The sequence below is a fragment of the Heterodontus francisci genome, chromosome 29 (assembly GCF_036365525.1).
Source record: "Heterodontus francisci isolate sHetFra1 chromosome 29, sHetFra1.hap1, whole genome shotgun sequence".
In the NCBI taxonomy this organism is placed as follows: domain Eukaryota; kingdom Metazoa; phylum Chordata; class Chondrichthyes; order Heterodontiformes; family Heterodontidae; genus Heterodontus; species Heterodontus francisci.
The window spans coordinates 7,698,527-7,711,559 of record NC_090399.1 but is presented as its reverse complement, the minus strand read 5'-3'; the positions used below and the strand labels follow the sequence as shown (position 1 = coordinate 7,711,559).

Below are 13,033 nucleotides of genomic sequence, written 5' to 3'. Positions count from 1 at the left end.
TTAGTGGTATCCTACAGGGATCTTTGTTGGGGCCTCAATTATTCACATTATTTATTAACAACTTGGATGATGGCATAGTAAGTCATATATCCAAATTTGCTGATGATACAAAGTTAGGCGGCATTGTAGACAGTCTAGATGATAGCATAAAATTGCAAAGAGATATTGACGGACAAGGTGAGTGGGCAAAACTGTGGCAGATGGATTTCAATGCAGGCAAGTGTGAGATTATCCATTTTGGACCAAAAAAGGATAGAGCAGGGTACTTTCTAAATGGGAAGAGGTTAAGTACAGTGGATGTCCAAAGAGACTTGGGGATTCAGGTACATAGATCTTTAAAATGCCATGAGCAAGTGCAGAAAATAATCAAAAAGGCTAATGGAATGCTGACCTTTATATCTAGAGGACTGGAGTATAAAGATACAAAGGTTATGCTGCAGCTGTACAAAACCCTGGTTAGACCCCACTTGGAGTACTGTGAGCAGTTCTGGGCACCGCACGTTCGGAAGGATATATTGGCCTTGGAGGGAGCGTAATGTAGGTTTACAAGAATGATACCTGGACTACAGGGGTTAAGTTACGAGGAGAGATTACACAAATTAGGCCTGTTTTTGCTAGAATTTAGAAGGTTAAGGGGTGATCTGATCGAAGTCTTCAAGATATTAACAGGAAAAGACAGGCTAGATAAAGATAAACTATTTCCACTGGTTGGAGATTCTAAAACTAGGGGGCATAGTCTAAAAATTAGGACCAGACCGTTCAGGAGAGATGTTAGGAAGCACTTCTTCACGCAAAGGGTGGTAGAGGTTTGGAACTCTCTCCCACAAACAGCAGTTGAAGCTAGAACAGTTAACTTCAAATCTGAGATAGATAGATTTTTGTTAAGCAAAGATATTAAGTGATATGGGCCAAAGGCAGGTATATGAAGTTAGGCCGCGGATCAGCCATGATCTCATTGAATGGCGGGACAGGCTTGAGGGGCTGAATGGCCTACTCCTGTTCCTTTCTTCCTATGTTCCTATGCTTTCACAGGTGGATATAAAAGATCCCCTGGCACGGTTTTGAAGAAGAGCAGGAGAGTTATCCTCTCTGTCCTGCCCAATATTTATTCCTCAATCAACATCCCAAAAAACACATGATCTGCTGATTATCACATTGCTGTTTGTCGGAGATTGCTGTGTGCAACTTGGCTGCTGCGTTTCCTACAAACTACAGTGAGGACAGTGACAGCCAATGAAATTTTAAGATGGTCCTGAGGTCGTGAAAGGTGCTATAGAAATGCAAGTCTGTGTTTTTTTCTCACTGCCTGTGTGTAAGGGAAAGGTGAGTCAGGCCTTTACATATGACAATAAATACTGGCCTTGCCAGTGAAGCTGACATTTCGTGGACAAATAATAAAAAAAAACACTATTTAGTGCAAAAGCAAAATACTGCAGGTGCTGGAAATTTGAAATAAAGATGGAAAATGCTGGAAATAAAGTCTGGCAGCATCTGTGGAGAGAGAGACTGAGTTAACGTTTCAGGTTAATGACCTTACATCAGAACTGGGTAAAGTATTGGACTGTCATCACCACCTTTGAGATTTGTTACCCCTCCTCTGATGAATGGAGGTCTGTAAATGTGTGGGCAAACCATTGAGTCAATTAATCTAATCAGTTCTGTGGTATGAATGTTATTTGGCACTTGTTTGTCCACCAGATCTTCTCGACTGGTATTGTCTGTTTAGGAGCAGTTATGAATGGAGCTGAACATTTAGAATCATCAGTCACCATCCTCACTGCTGACAGTGTGACAGAATGAGGTCATTAATGAAGAGGCTGCAAGTGGTTGGGCTAAGAATGCTGTCCTGTGGAACTCTGGCAGAGATATCCTGGGATTTTCGTGATAAGCCCTTAAGAACTAGAAAAATCATCTTGTGTGTCAGTTATGACTCTAACCACTGGAGAACTTTCTCCATGACCTGCTTGCTGATGCCCAGTTCAGGTTCTACCAGAACCACTTTGCTCCAGGTCCTATTGCATCCTTGATCCAGACATGGATATAGGAGCTGACTGTCAGCAGAAAGACTTGCTGCCCTTGACATCGAGGCAACATTTGTCTGAGTACATGGACTTACAAAAAGGGTTTGATCCAGTGCCACACAACAGACTTGTGAGCAAAGTTATAGCTCATGGAATAAAAGGGACAGTGACAACATGGATATGGAATTGGCTGAGTGACAGGAAACAAAGAGTAGTGGTTAGAGGAAGGTTTGTGGTGGAGTTCCCCAGGGTCAGTGTTGGGACCCTTGCTTTTCCTGCTGTACATATTAATGACCTAGACCTTGGTGCACAGAGAACAATTTCAAAGTTTGCAGATGATATAAAACTTGGAAGCATTGTGAACTGTGAGGAGGATAGTGTAGAATTCAAAAGGACATAGACAAGTTGGTGGAAAAGGCAGACAGGTTGCAGATGAAGTTCAATGCAGAGAAATGTGAAGTGATTCATTTTGGTAGGAAGAACATGGAGAAACAATATAAAATAAACCTTCCTTTCTAGATCGGGAGAAACTGTTCCCATTCGTGAAAGGTTCGAGAACGAGTGAGCACAGATTTAAAGTAATTGGTAAGAGAAGCAAAAATGACATGAGGAAAACTTTTTCACGCAGCGAGTGGTTAAGGTTTGGAATGCGCTGCCTGAGAGTGTGGTGGAGGCAGGTTCAATTGAAGCATTCAAAAGGGAATTAGACTGTTATATGAAAAGAAAGAATGTGCAGGGTTACAGGGAGAAGGCAGGAGAATGGGACTAAGTGAATTGTTCTTTCGGAGAGCTAGTGCAGACATGATGGGTAGTTGCAGCTAGTTGCTTAGGTCACTGGCTTAAACTGGTTTTCAGAAGCTTGAATCAGTTGTTTATCAGAAAGTCTTTTCTGCTTCTTCTTTGGCCTCCTTGTCTCGAGAGACAATGGGTAAGTGCCTGGAGGTGGTCAGTGGTTTGTGAAGCAGTGCCTGGAATGGCTATGGAGGCCAATTCCACAGGTGCTGCAGATAAAATTGGTTGTCGGGGCTGTTACACAGCTGGCTCTCCCCTTGCACTTCTGTCTTTTTTCCTGCCAACTGCTAAGTCTCTTCGACTCGCCACGCTTTGGCCCCGCCTTTATGGTTGCCCGCCAGCTCTGGCAATTGCTGACAACTGACTCCCACGACTTGTGATCAATGTCACAGGACTTCATGTCGCGTTTACAGACGTCTTTAAAGCAGAGACATGGAAGGCCGGTGGGTTTGGTACCAGTGACGAGCTCGCTGTACAATGTGTCCTTGGGGATCCTGCCATCTTCCATGAGGCTCACATGGCCAAGCCATCTCAAGTGCCACTGGCTTAGTAGAGCGTACATACTGGGGATGTTGGCCCCCTCGAGGACCTCTGTTTTGGAGATACGGTCCTGCCACCTGATGCCAAGGATTCTCCGGAGGCAGCGAAGATGGAATGAATTGAGACGTCGCTCTTGGCTATCGTACGTTGTCCAGGCCTCGCTGCCGTACAGCAAGGAACTGAGGACACAGGCTTGATACACTTGGACTTTTGTGTTCTGTGTCAGTGCACCATTTTCCCACACTCTCTTGGCCAGTTTGAACATAGCAGCGGACGCCTTTCCCATGTGCTTGTTGAATTCTGCATCAAGAGACAGGTTACTGGTGATAGTTGAGCCTAGGTAGGTGAACCCTTGAACCACTTCCAGAGTGTGGTCGCCGATATTGATAGATGGGGCATTTCTGACGTCCTGTCCCATGATGTTCGTTTTCTTGAGGCTGATGATTAGGCCAAATTCCATTGCAGGCAGCCGAAAACCTGTCGATGAGTCTCTGCAGACACTCTTCAGTGTGAGATGTTAATGCAGCATCGTCAGCAACGAGGAGTTCCCTGATGAGGGCTTTCCGTACTTTGGTTTTCGCTTTTAGATGGGCAAGGTTTAACAACCTGCCATCTGATCTTGTGTGGAGGAAAATGCCTTCTTCTGAAGACTTGAACGCATGTGAGAGCAGCAGGGAGAAGAAGATCCCAAACAGTGTAGGTGTGAGAACACAGCCCTGTTTCACGCCACTCAGGATTGGAAAGGGGTCTTATCAGAAAGTATAAAAGTGTAAAAGCAGGGCTTCCTCAGTGCTGCTTTTTCTGTACTGAGTGTAAAGTGGGAGTTTGAGGAAGATGCTCCCTTCTTTCTTTCTTCTACCTTTTTTCAGCCTCCAGTAGCTGGCTCTTAGTTTGGTACAGGGGAATAAGCTGATTGGTGAATAATTGGTAAGTTATTCTACTATTTTAAATTTAATAAATAGTTTTCAAAGTTACGTTTTGGCAGGTCAGTTCGGCCAGTGGAATGTGCCTCCTTTGGTATGTGGGAAGTCATGGATGCACCTTGTGTCCCAGACAAACACATCTGCAGGAGTAAACGTGACTCCAGGATGGTGTGTTGCCTCCCTGGTGCCAGGGTCAAGGATGTCATGGAGCTGCTGCAGGACATTCTTCTGGGGGAGGGTCAACAACCAGAGATCGTGGTCCACATTGGTACCAATGACATTGGTAGTAAGAGAGATGAAGTCCTGGAAAGCAGACTTTAGGGAGTTAGGAAGGAAATTAAAAAGCAGGACCCCAAAAAGCCTTTATAGAGAACCAAACAATAGTAGCAGTGTAGGGCATGATATTAATCAGGAGATTAGAGAAGCATGTAGCAAGTGTAATACAGTATTCATGGGTGACTTCAATCTGCATATAGACTGGGTAAATCTAATGAGCACTAATACTGTGGAGGATGAGTTTCTGGAGTGTGTTAAGAATGGTTTTCGAGAGCAGTATGTTGAGGAACCAACTAGAGAACAGACTTTTTGAGATGTAGCATTTGTAATGAGAAAGGGCTAATTCATAATCTTGTTGTAAAAGAACTCTTGGGGATGAGTGACTATAATATGATAGAAAATGTTACATTATGTTTGAAAGTGAGGTAGTTCATTCTGAAGCCAGGGTGTTAAATTTGAACAAAGGAAATTATGAAGGCTTGAGGGGCAAATTGGCTGAGGTGGAATGGGAAAATACAATAAAAGGTATCATAGTACATCGACAATAGATAGTCTTTAAAGAATTATTATATAATTTACAGCAACAATATATTCCTTCAAGACACAAAAACCCAAAAAGAAAAATCAGTCAACCGTGCTAACAAAGAAAGTTAAGGATTGTATGAGATTAAAAGAAAAGTTTTTCTAAAGTTTTTTTTATTCGTTTGTGCGATGTGGGCGTCACTGGCTAGGCCAGCATTTATTGCTCATCCCTAAATGCCCTTGAACTTGAATTTCAGAGGGCATTTAAGAGTCAACCACATTGCTGTGGGTCTGGAGTCACATGGAGACCAGACCAGGTAAGGACAGGCAGATTTCCTTCCCGAAAGGACATTAGTGAACCAAATGGGTTTTTACAACAATCGACAATTGTTTCATGGTAACCATTAGACTAGCTAAGTTGCCAGAAATAGTAGTAAACCTGAGGATTGGGAAGATTTTAGAATACAACAAATGAGGACAAAGAAACTGATAAGGAAAGGGAGACTTGAATATGAATGTATACTAGCAGAACACATAAAAACGGCTCTCAAAGCTTCTACAGGTACGTAAAAAGGAAACATTTGGCTAAGACAAATGTGGGTCCATTACAGGCAGAGTTGGGAGAATTTATAATGGGGAATAGAGAAATGGCAGAGAAGTTAAATGATTACTTTGTGTCTGTCTTCACTGTGGAGGATACAAGAAATCTCCCAGAATTAAAGATCCAAGGGATTAGGGAGAATGAGGAACTGATGGAAATGAGTATTAGTAAGAAGGTTGTATCGGAGAAATTAATGGGGTTGAAGACTGATAAGTCCCTGGGACCTGATATTCTACATCCCAGAGTGTTGAAAAAGGTAGCTATGGAGAAAGTTGGATGCATTGGTGATTATCTTCCAAAATTCTGTAGCTCTGGAGCGATTCCTGCAGATTGGAAGGTAGAAAATGTTACCCCACTATTAAAGAAGGGAGGGAGAGAGAATGCAGCAAATTACAGACCTGATAGCCTTGCATCAATAGTAGGGAAAATGCTCGAATCTATTCTCAAGGATGTGATAAATGGACACTTGGATAATAATCTTATTGGGCAGAGTCAGTGTGAATTTATGAATGGGAAATAACATTTGACAAACCTGTTGGAGTTGTTTGAGGATTTTACTTACAGAATTAATAAAGGGGTCAGTGGACATAGTGTACTTGGATTTTCAGAAGGCTTTTGATAAAGTCCCCTTTGATAAAGGAGGTAGGTTAACAAAATTAAAGTACACGGGATAGGAAGTAATTTACTGGCATGGATTAAGGATTGGTTAACAGGCAGAAAGCAGAGCAGGAATAAACAGGTCATTCCCACGTTGGCGGGCTGTGACTAGTGGGATACTTTGAAACATAGATACCACAAGGATCAGTCCTTGGGTCCCAGCTGTTCAAAATACATATCAATCATTTGGATGTGGGAACCAAATGTAATATTTCCAAGTTTGCAGATGACACAAAACTAGATGGAAGTGTATATTGTGAGAAAGATGCAAAGTGGCTTCATGGGGATTTGGACAGACTTAGTGAGTGGGCAAGATGGCAGATGAAATATAATGTGGAAATGTGTGAGGTTATCCACTTTAGTAGGAGGAATAGATGTGCAGAGTATTTCTTAAAAGGTAAGTGATTAGAAAGTGTAGATGTACAAAGGGTCATGAGTGTCCTCCTCAGTAAGTCACTGAAAGCTAACATGCAGGTGCAGCTAGCAATTAGGAAGGCTAATGGGATGTTAGCCTTTATTGCAAGAGGATTTGAGTACAGGAGTAGTGAAGTCTTTCTTCAATTGTATAGAATGTTGGTTAGACCGCACCTGGAGTACTGTGTGCAGTTTTGGTCCCCTTACCTTAGGAATGATATTATTTTCAGAGACGGAGTGCAACAAATGTTCATCAGACTTGTTCCCGGGATGGTGGGACTGTCCTATAAAGAGAGATTGGGGAAACTGGGCCTGTATTTACTGGCGTTCTGAAGAATGACAGGTGATCTCATTGAAACCTACAAAATACTTAAAGGGATAGACAGGGTAGCTGCAGGGAAGATATTTCCCCTGGTTGGGGAGTTTAGAACCAGAGGACACAATTTCAAAATAAGGAGGAAGCCACTTAGGACAGAGATGAGGAGAATTTTCTTTACTCAAAGGGTTGTGAATCTTTGGAATTCTCTATGCCAGAAGTCTGTGGAAGCTTAGTCATTGAGTATGTTTAAAACACAGATTGACAGGTTTCTAAATACCAATGATATAAAGAGATACGGGGATAATGTGGGAAAAAGGCATTGAACGGGAAGATCAGCCATGATCATATTGAATAGTGGAGCAAGTTCGATGGGCTGAATGGCCTACTCCTACTCCTATGTTCCTATGCTATGTAGCAAAATTATTGTTGCCCAACTCGAGCCCTGCTTCACCTCATCTGCAGAAATCCTCATCCATGCCTTTGTTCCCACCAGACTTGAGAATTCTATTGTATTCCTGACCGGCCTCCCACATTCTACCCTCTGTAAATTTGAGATCATCCAACTTTGCTGCTCATATCCTAACTTGCACCAAATCTCACTCACACTTCACCCCTTTGCTCGCTGATCTACAGTGGCTCCCACTGAAGAAAAACCTCCATTTTAAAATTCTAATCCTTGTTTTTAAATCACTTCATGGACTCACCCTTCCCTATCTCTGTAATCTCCTCTAGTGTCTCAAACCTCATCTAATTCTGGCCTCTTGAGCATCCCTGATTTTAATTGCTGCACGGTTGTTGGCTGTTATGTCTCCTAGTTTCCCATAAATTCGAAATAATCCCACTTTAGACTTGGAAAGGTTGAAGCTCTTTGTTTATTCTATTCAGTTTCCAATCTGCCTGGTAAGGACTGCTGTCGTATTACATGTCACATGTCCCTCCAGTACCGCCGTGATTATGGCCCCCTGGAACACTGACATGTAACAAATAGTTCCCAGCTCTTTACAGATAATACAACAATATACAACAGTGGCCGTGCTTCCAGTTGCCTAAGACCTAACCTCTGGAATATCTTCCCTGCACCTCTCCAACTTGCTTTCCTCCTTTTAAGGCACTCTGTAAAACCTACCTCTTTGACCAAGCTTTGGTCATTTTTCTTTTTATAATGCCCCTCTGAAGCGCCTTCAGATGTTTTTATTGTGCGAAAGGCATTATGTAATGACAAGTGTTGTTACTGTTAAGGGATTACCCACAATTTACAAGACCATGATGTGATTTTAATTCACAACCTTTGAGTTGCTAGTCCAGTACCATCTCACTCTGTTACCCTGATCACTAAAGTTCTTGGAGGGAAAACCATAGGCAGCCTATGGAATGTCCACTTGTTCTCTCAGCATTCACCACAGGACTGAAGTCTCCTCAACACAGAGACCAACAGAGATGTGCAAGTAGCATGTGAGTGAAACAAAGAGAGAGAGAGAGGTAAACAGACAAGGAGAATGACAGGAACAGTCGAGCAGTTTTTTCTAATTAGTTTTGCCCCATTTACATGTGGAAAATAGACATTACTGAATGAGCGTTTTGACAGAAATATCTTGTGTCAGAGCTCCACCTTTCTGTGTATCACTCACATGTGGGAGAATTGTTTGGAACCTAAAACAAGTGGGAGTTTCATTTTAATATTCAGTTGAATTTGGAAGAAATAGTTTGATGTTAAATAATTTCCTGGTGATTGTGCCGGAATTACTCCAAGTGATTTAGTCATTCATGTAAAGTGGCTTCCAGAGTTGCTCGGGTCTGAGGTATTTACTGAAATTTATTTAAAGAGCTGTGCAAGAAGACTGAACAATTTTCAGTCCATTTCTCTAAATGATTTGTTTTTTTAGTTTGATTTTGCACTAAGGAACATTTGTGTTAATTATTGTAATACAGCCTTCACCTCTACAACAGTGACGCAAATGGGTTTCTCCATGGGAATCCCCCAATGTCTGAGCTCTTTAGAGGGTGAGAAGGACTAATGAAGAGCTGCCAGGGAAACCAGGTTTACCAGAGATATTGTGCATTCATCCATCAGTGTAGTCACACCGGATTCTACAGGCCAAGTGCACTGATCTCCATTCATCAGAGAAGCAGTTCCTGTTGGCACCAAATCTTGAGGAAAGTCATGACAACCCAGTGGGAAATGTTAATACCAGACATCAAGGCCCAAATCGCCTTAATTACAGGATCATTCTTCAAATACACAGCAATCATAGTATTTTTTGAAAAATGTCAGAGACGTAACAATACATACAGATGAAAAAATATAGACACACAAATGTTCATAGGATATAATGTAAACATACTTCAGGCCCAAAGAGTTTATATTTGACTAAAAGCTTTTGTAAGTGGAACACAGTCTGTTTAGCAATGATATGTGTGCACTGTAGATATATGATCTATGACAAATAATGAAATGATCACCTCTCTCTCTCTCTCTCTCTCTCTCTCTCTCTCTCTCTCAGGTGATTATTCTTCTGCTAAGATCTCAAGATGAAAGAGGTTCACCACATTGTGCTACTCTTACTTGTGATTCTGGTTTCAGTATACGGTAAGGATCATTATAACTTGTTTTGTTATGTTTATATTTAATACCAATAGCCCTCCTGTGGTGCTATTAATGATGAGTCAGAAGATTTACTCTTTTATAACAATACCAACATTTATGCAATGTGGGGGATAATGTCAGGGCCCCTGATTTGCAGTGAATAAGTTTAATTTCATTTTTCTGAAATCATCTGTGTTTTTTTTGTTGGAACTTTGAGAATTCCATTTCACGAGAAGTGTAGCGATGAAAATACAGAAACAAACTGAAAAGTTGTAAATGTTCGAACAATTTTAAAGGATTGGTACATTGGCTGTCAACAAAATGGAGGAGAAGTCACATGAGTCATACCACCTCCTACATTGTACTAACTGTCTACTAATACTGAAAACCAATCAACCCCATCTGTATGGAAATAGGACAGATAATCACACATGGATATGAACGAGACTCAAACAAACAAAGACAAAGACCTTCCTCACACTTTTCATCTCCAACTAACCTTCATTACAATGGAGTATGAGCAGCCTCATCTCCTCAAAATGGGGTAATCGAAAGGCCGTTGTGCAGCCCAGCAGGAACTGAAATCTGAAGTCACATGGGCGATGCTACCACTTGTTAGTTCACCTTAAAAGGTAATTGTTTTGAGGAACAGAGTTGAGGGGGGGAGGGGGTGGTGCGGGAGTCTTGTCAGTGCGGAACTTCAGACATCAAGATCAGTCTGGTCTCTCCTCAGCCACACAGTAAATGTCTAAAGTCATCTTGAATTACAGCAAGGCTGAGAGAGAGAGAGATCAGTTCCAGCCAACACAGTTGACCTCTGCTGAGACAAGCCATCTACAGCACAGAAAAGAAAGTGTCTTTTAAAAACCACTCCTTCCCCTGTGAAAACTGAACTAAGAAATCAGCACCGTCTTCAAATTGAAATGAACTGCCAGAAGTCTCCAGTAACCCAGCTAATATAAGACAACCAGCAAATAGGCCTGCAACTTCAACACTCACCTTCCGAATGGATCCCATGGGTTTTTACTGCAACAACAGACTTTTACACAGTGATGCAACATGTCCACACACGGACACCAGTGTCAGTGGTAATAATATTGATGTCAGTTGTTTCCATCAGTCCTGCCAATCCTCTGACTGACAGTGGGCTGCCTGTGGCTCGGCTTTCATTGATGGCTCTCCTATTGAAGTGTAGGTCAGGCAGAGGGGGTAGGCGGGACCTGTGTCTGACGGATGGCAGATACCTGTCTGATTGCTCAGTGGGCTGTCTGGGCGGGGTGAGCACTGATTGGCGGCTCGTGGCATAGGTGCACTGGGAACGGCCGCTGATGTTTTTGCACCATTCAGGGAGTGAGTGGGAATGGCTGCTGTGGGGAAGAGGGAGAGAGAGGCTAAGGGGAGAGCAGGAAGCAGGTCAGTACACAGCCAGCATCACAGCACTGAGAGAGCATCCTGAGAGTCAGGCAGCCCTGTAAACCAATTCTAAAGGGGATGCAGGAACAGAGGGACCTGGGTGTAGGTGTACAAAGGTCATTGAAGGTGGCAGGGAAGTTTGAGAGCGTGGTTAATAAAGCATTTGGGCTTTATTAGGGGCATAGAGTACAAGAGCATGGACGTTATGTTGAACTTGTATAAGACACTAATTTAGGAAAAACATGAGGCCATTGGAGAGAGTACAGAAAAGATTCACGAGAATGGTTCCAGGGATGAGGCGTTTCAGTTATGAAGGTAGATTGGAGAGGTTAGGATTGTTTTCCTTGGAGAAGAGAAACATGAGGGGTCTGGACAGAGGAGATGGAGATAAACTGTTCCAACTCGTGAAAGGATCGAGAACGAGAGGGCACTGATTGAAATTATTTGGTTAGAGAAGCAAAAGTGACATGAGGAAAAACTTTTCATGCAGCGAGTGGTAAAGGTCTGGAATGCGCTGCCTGAGAATGTGGTGGAGGCAGGTTCAATTGAAGCATTCAAAAGGGAATTAGACAGTTATATGAAAAGGAAGAATGTGCAGGGTTACGGGGAGAAGGCAGGGGAATGGAACTGAGTAATTGCTCTTTCAGAGAGCAAGTTCAGACACAATGGGCTGAATGGTCTCCTTCTGCAGTGTAATGATTCTGTGAATCGGCACCAGGTTGGGGATGAGATGGAGGGAGGGGAAGAGAGAGAGAGGCAGAAATAGTGATAGACACAGAGACGGGATGGAGAGAGATGGAGAAAGTGAGGAGAGACAGCGAGAGCGAAGAGAGAGGAACACAGGACAGTGAGATGGATACAGAAAGGGCGTGGGATGGACACAGAAAGGGAATGGGATGGACATAGAAGAGAGAGGGAGGTGGGTGAGGGAAGGACACAGAGGGAGAGTGAGAGAGGGGAAAGAAAGACATCAAGATCATTCCTGACCGATGGACATCAATCCGAATTCTCCACATCACTATCTCAAATATGCAGGCAGACATTGACTACTTGTGCATGCAAAAACAATGCCAGGTATTTCACTAAATAGTGAGGAATGTGTTTAAATCGGACTGTGTTTTGACTGCTTTAGGTTGTTTATACATTTTATATACAGATTAATTGTCCCCGTGTCTGGCTCAGTCAATAATTTTGTTTATGTTTTTGGTGCAACAAGTTGGTGCCGTTCCCTGCTTTTACACCTTGAACTCTGAACATCTCTTCCCCTTTCCCTTCTGTCTATCTTCTCTTGTGTATGCCTGTGAGAGTAAATGCACGCATGGGTTGTGTTGAAAACATTTCGGGTGATTATTGTTTAATAAATATTTAATCTTTTGTTTGAAACCTATGAGAAAACCTGTCACTGTCTATTTGGAAAACAAAACCCAGGGGCTGAAACTTTAGTAATACAGAAACACTGTCTGGGGTCAGTTGGGAAGTGAACAGCGGAAACCAGCGACACCATCGTCCACCTGGCTGTAACACCATTATTCTGTGAAAATATGAATGTCTGTCTGGCTTTCTCTGTAATAAAATATTTACAGTACAGCCCAAAGTTTCATTGTGGGTTCCATCAAACTCTTCCTGTAACTCTAATGTAACCCATAGGAAACTAACAAAGATATGGTGATGCCAGATTCCCACTGATTCCAAGACTTCTTGGCTAGCCTTGTGGATTCTCCACCCGCCAGTGACAGCAGAGAGTCCCTGCAGTAGAAGATCACGTTTTGAAGTTTCCGGTGAAGGCAAATCACTGGAAGCAATGACACTGAGTGAGATTAGGCACAGCACTCTCCAACTGGGTGCATTGAATCCTATCAAGAGATCCTGGTTCCCTCCTGATGCCTGTGGAAAGCCTTAGACTGTATCCAGAACAGATGCATGAGGATGTTAGCAACTGACAGAGCAGATGAAGCAGCACCATTGGGCCCT

General features: G+C 42.7%; 1 pseudogene; it reads left to right on the top strand.

Moving 5' to 3' along the window:
• LOC137346096 (butyrophilin subfamily 3 member A1-like) overlaps positions 1-13,033 on the top strand; it is a 146,803-nt pseudogene that overhangs the window by 24,130 nt on the left and 109,640 nt on the right.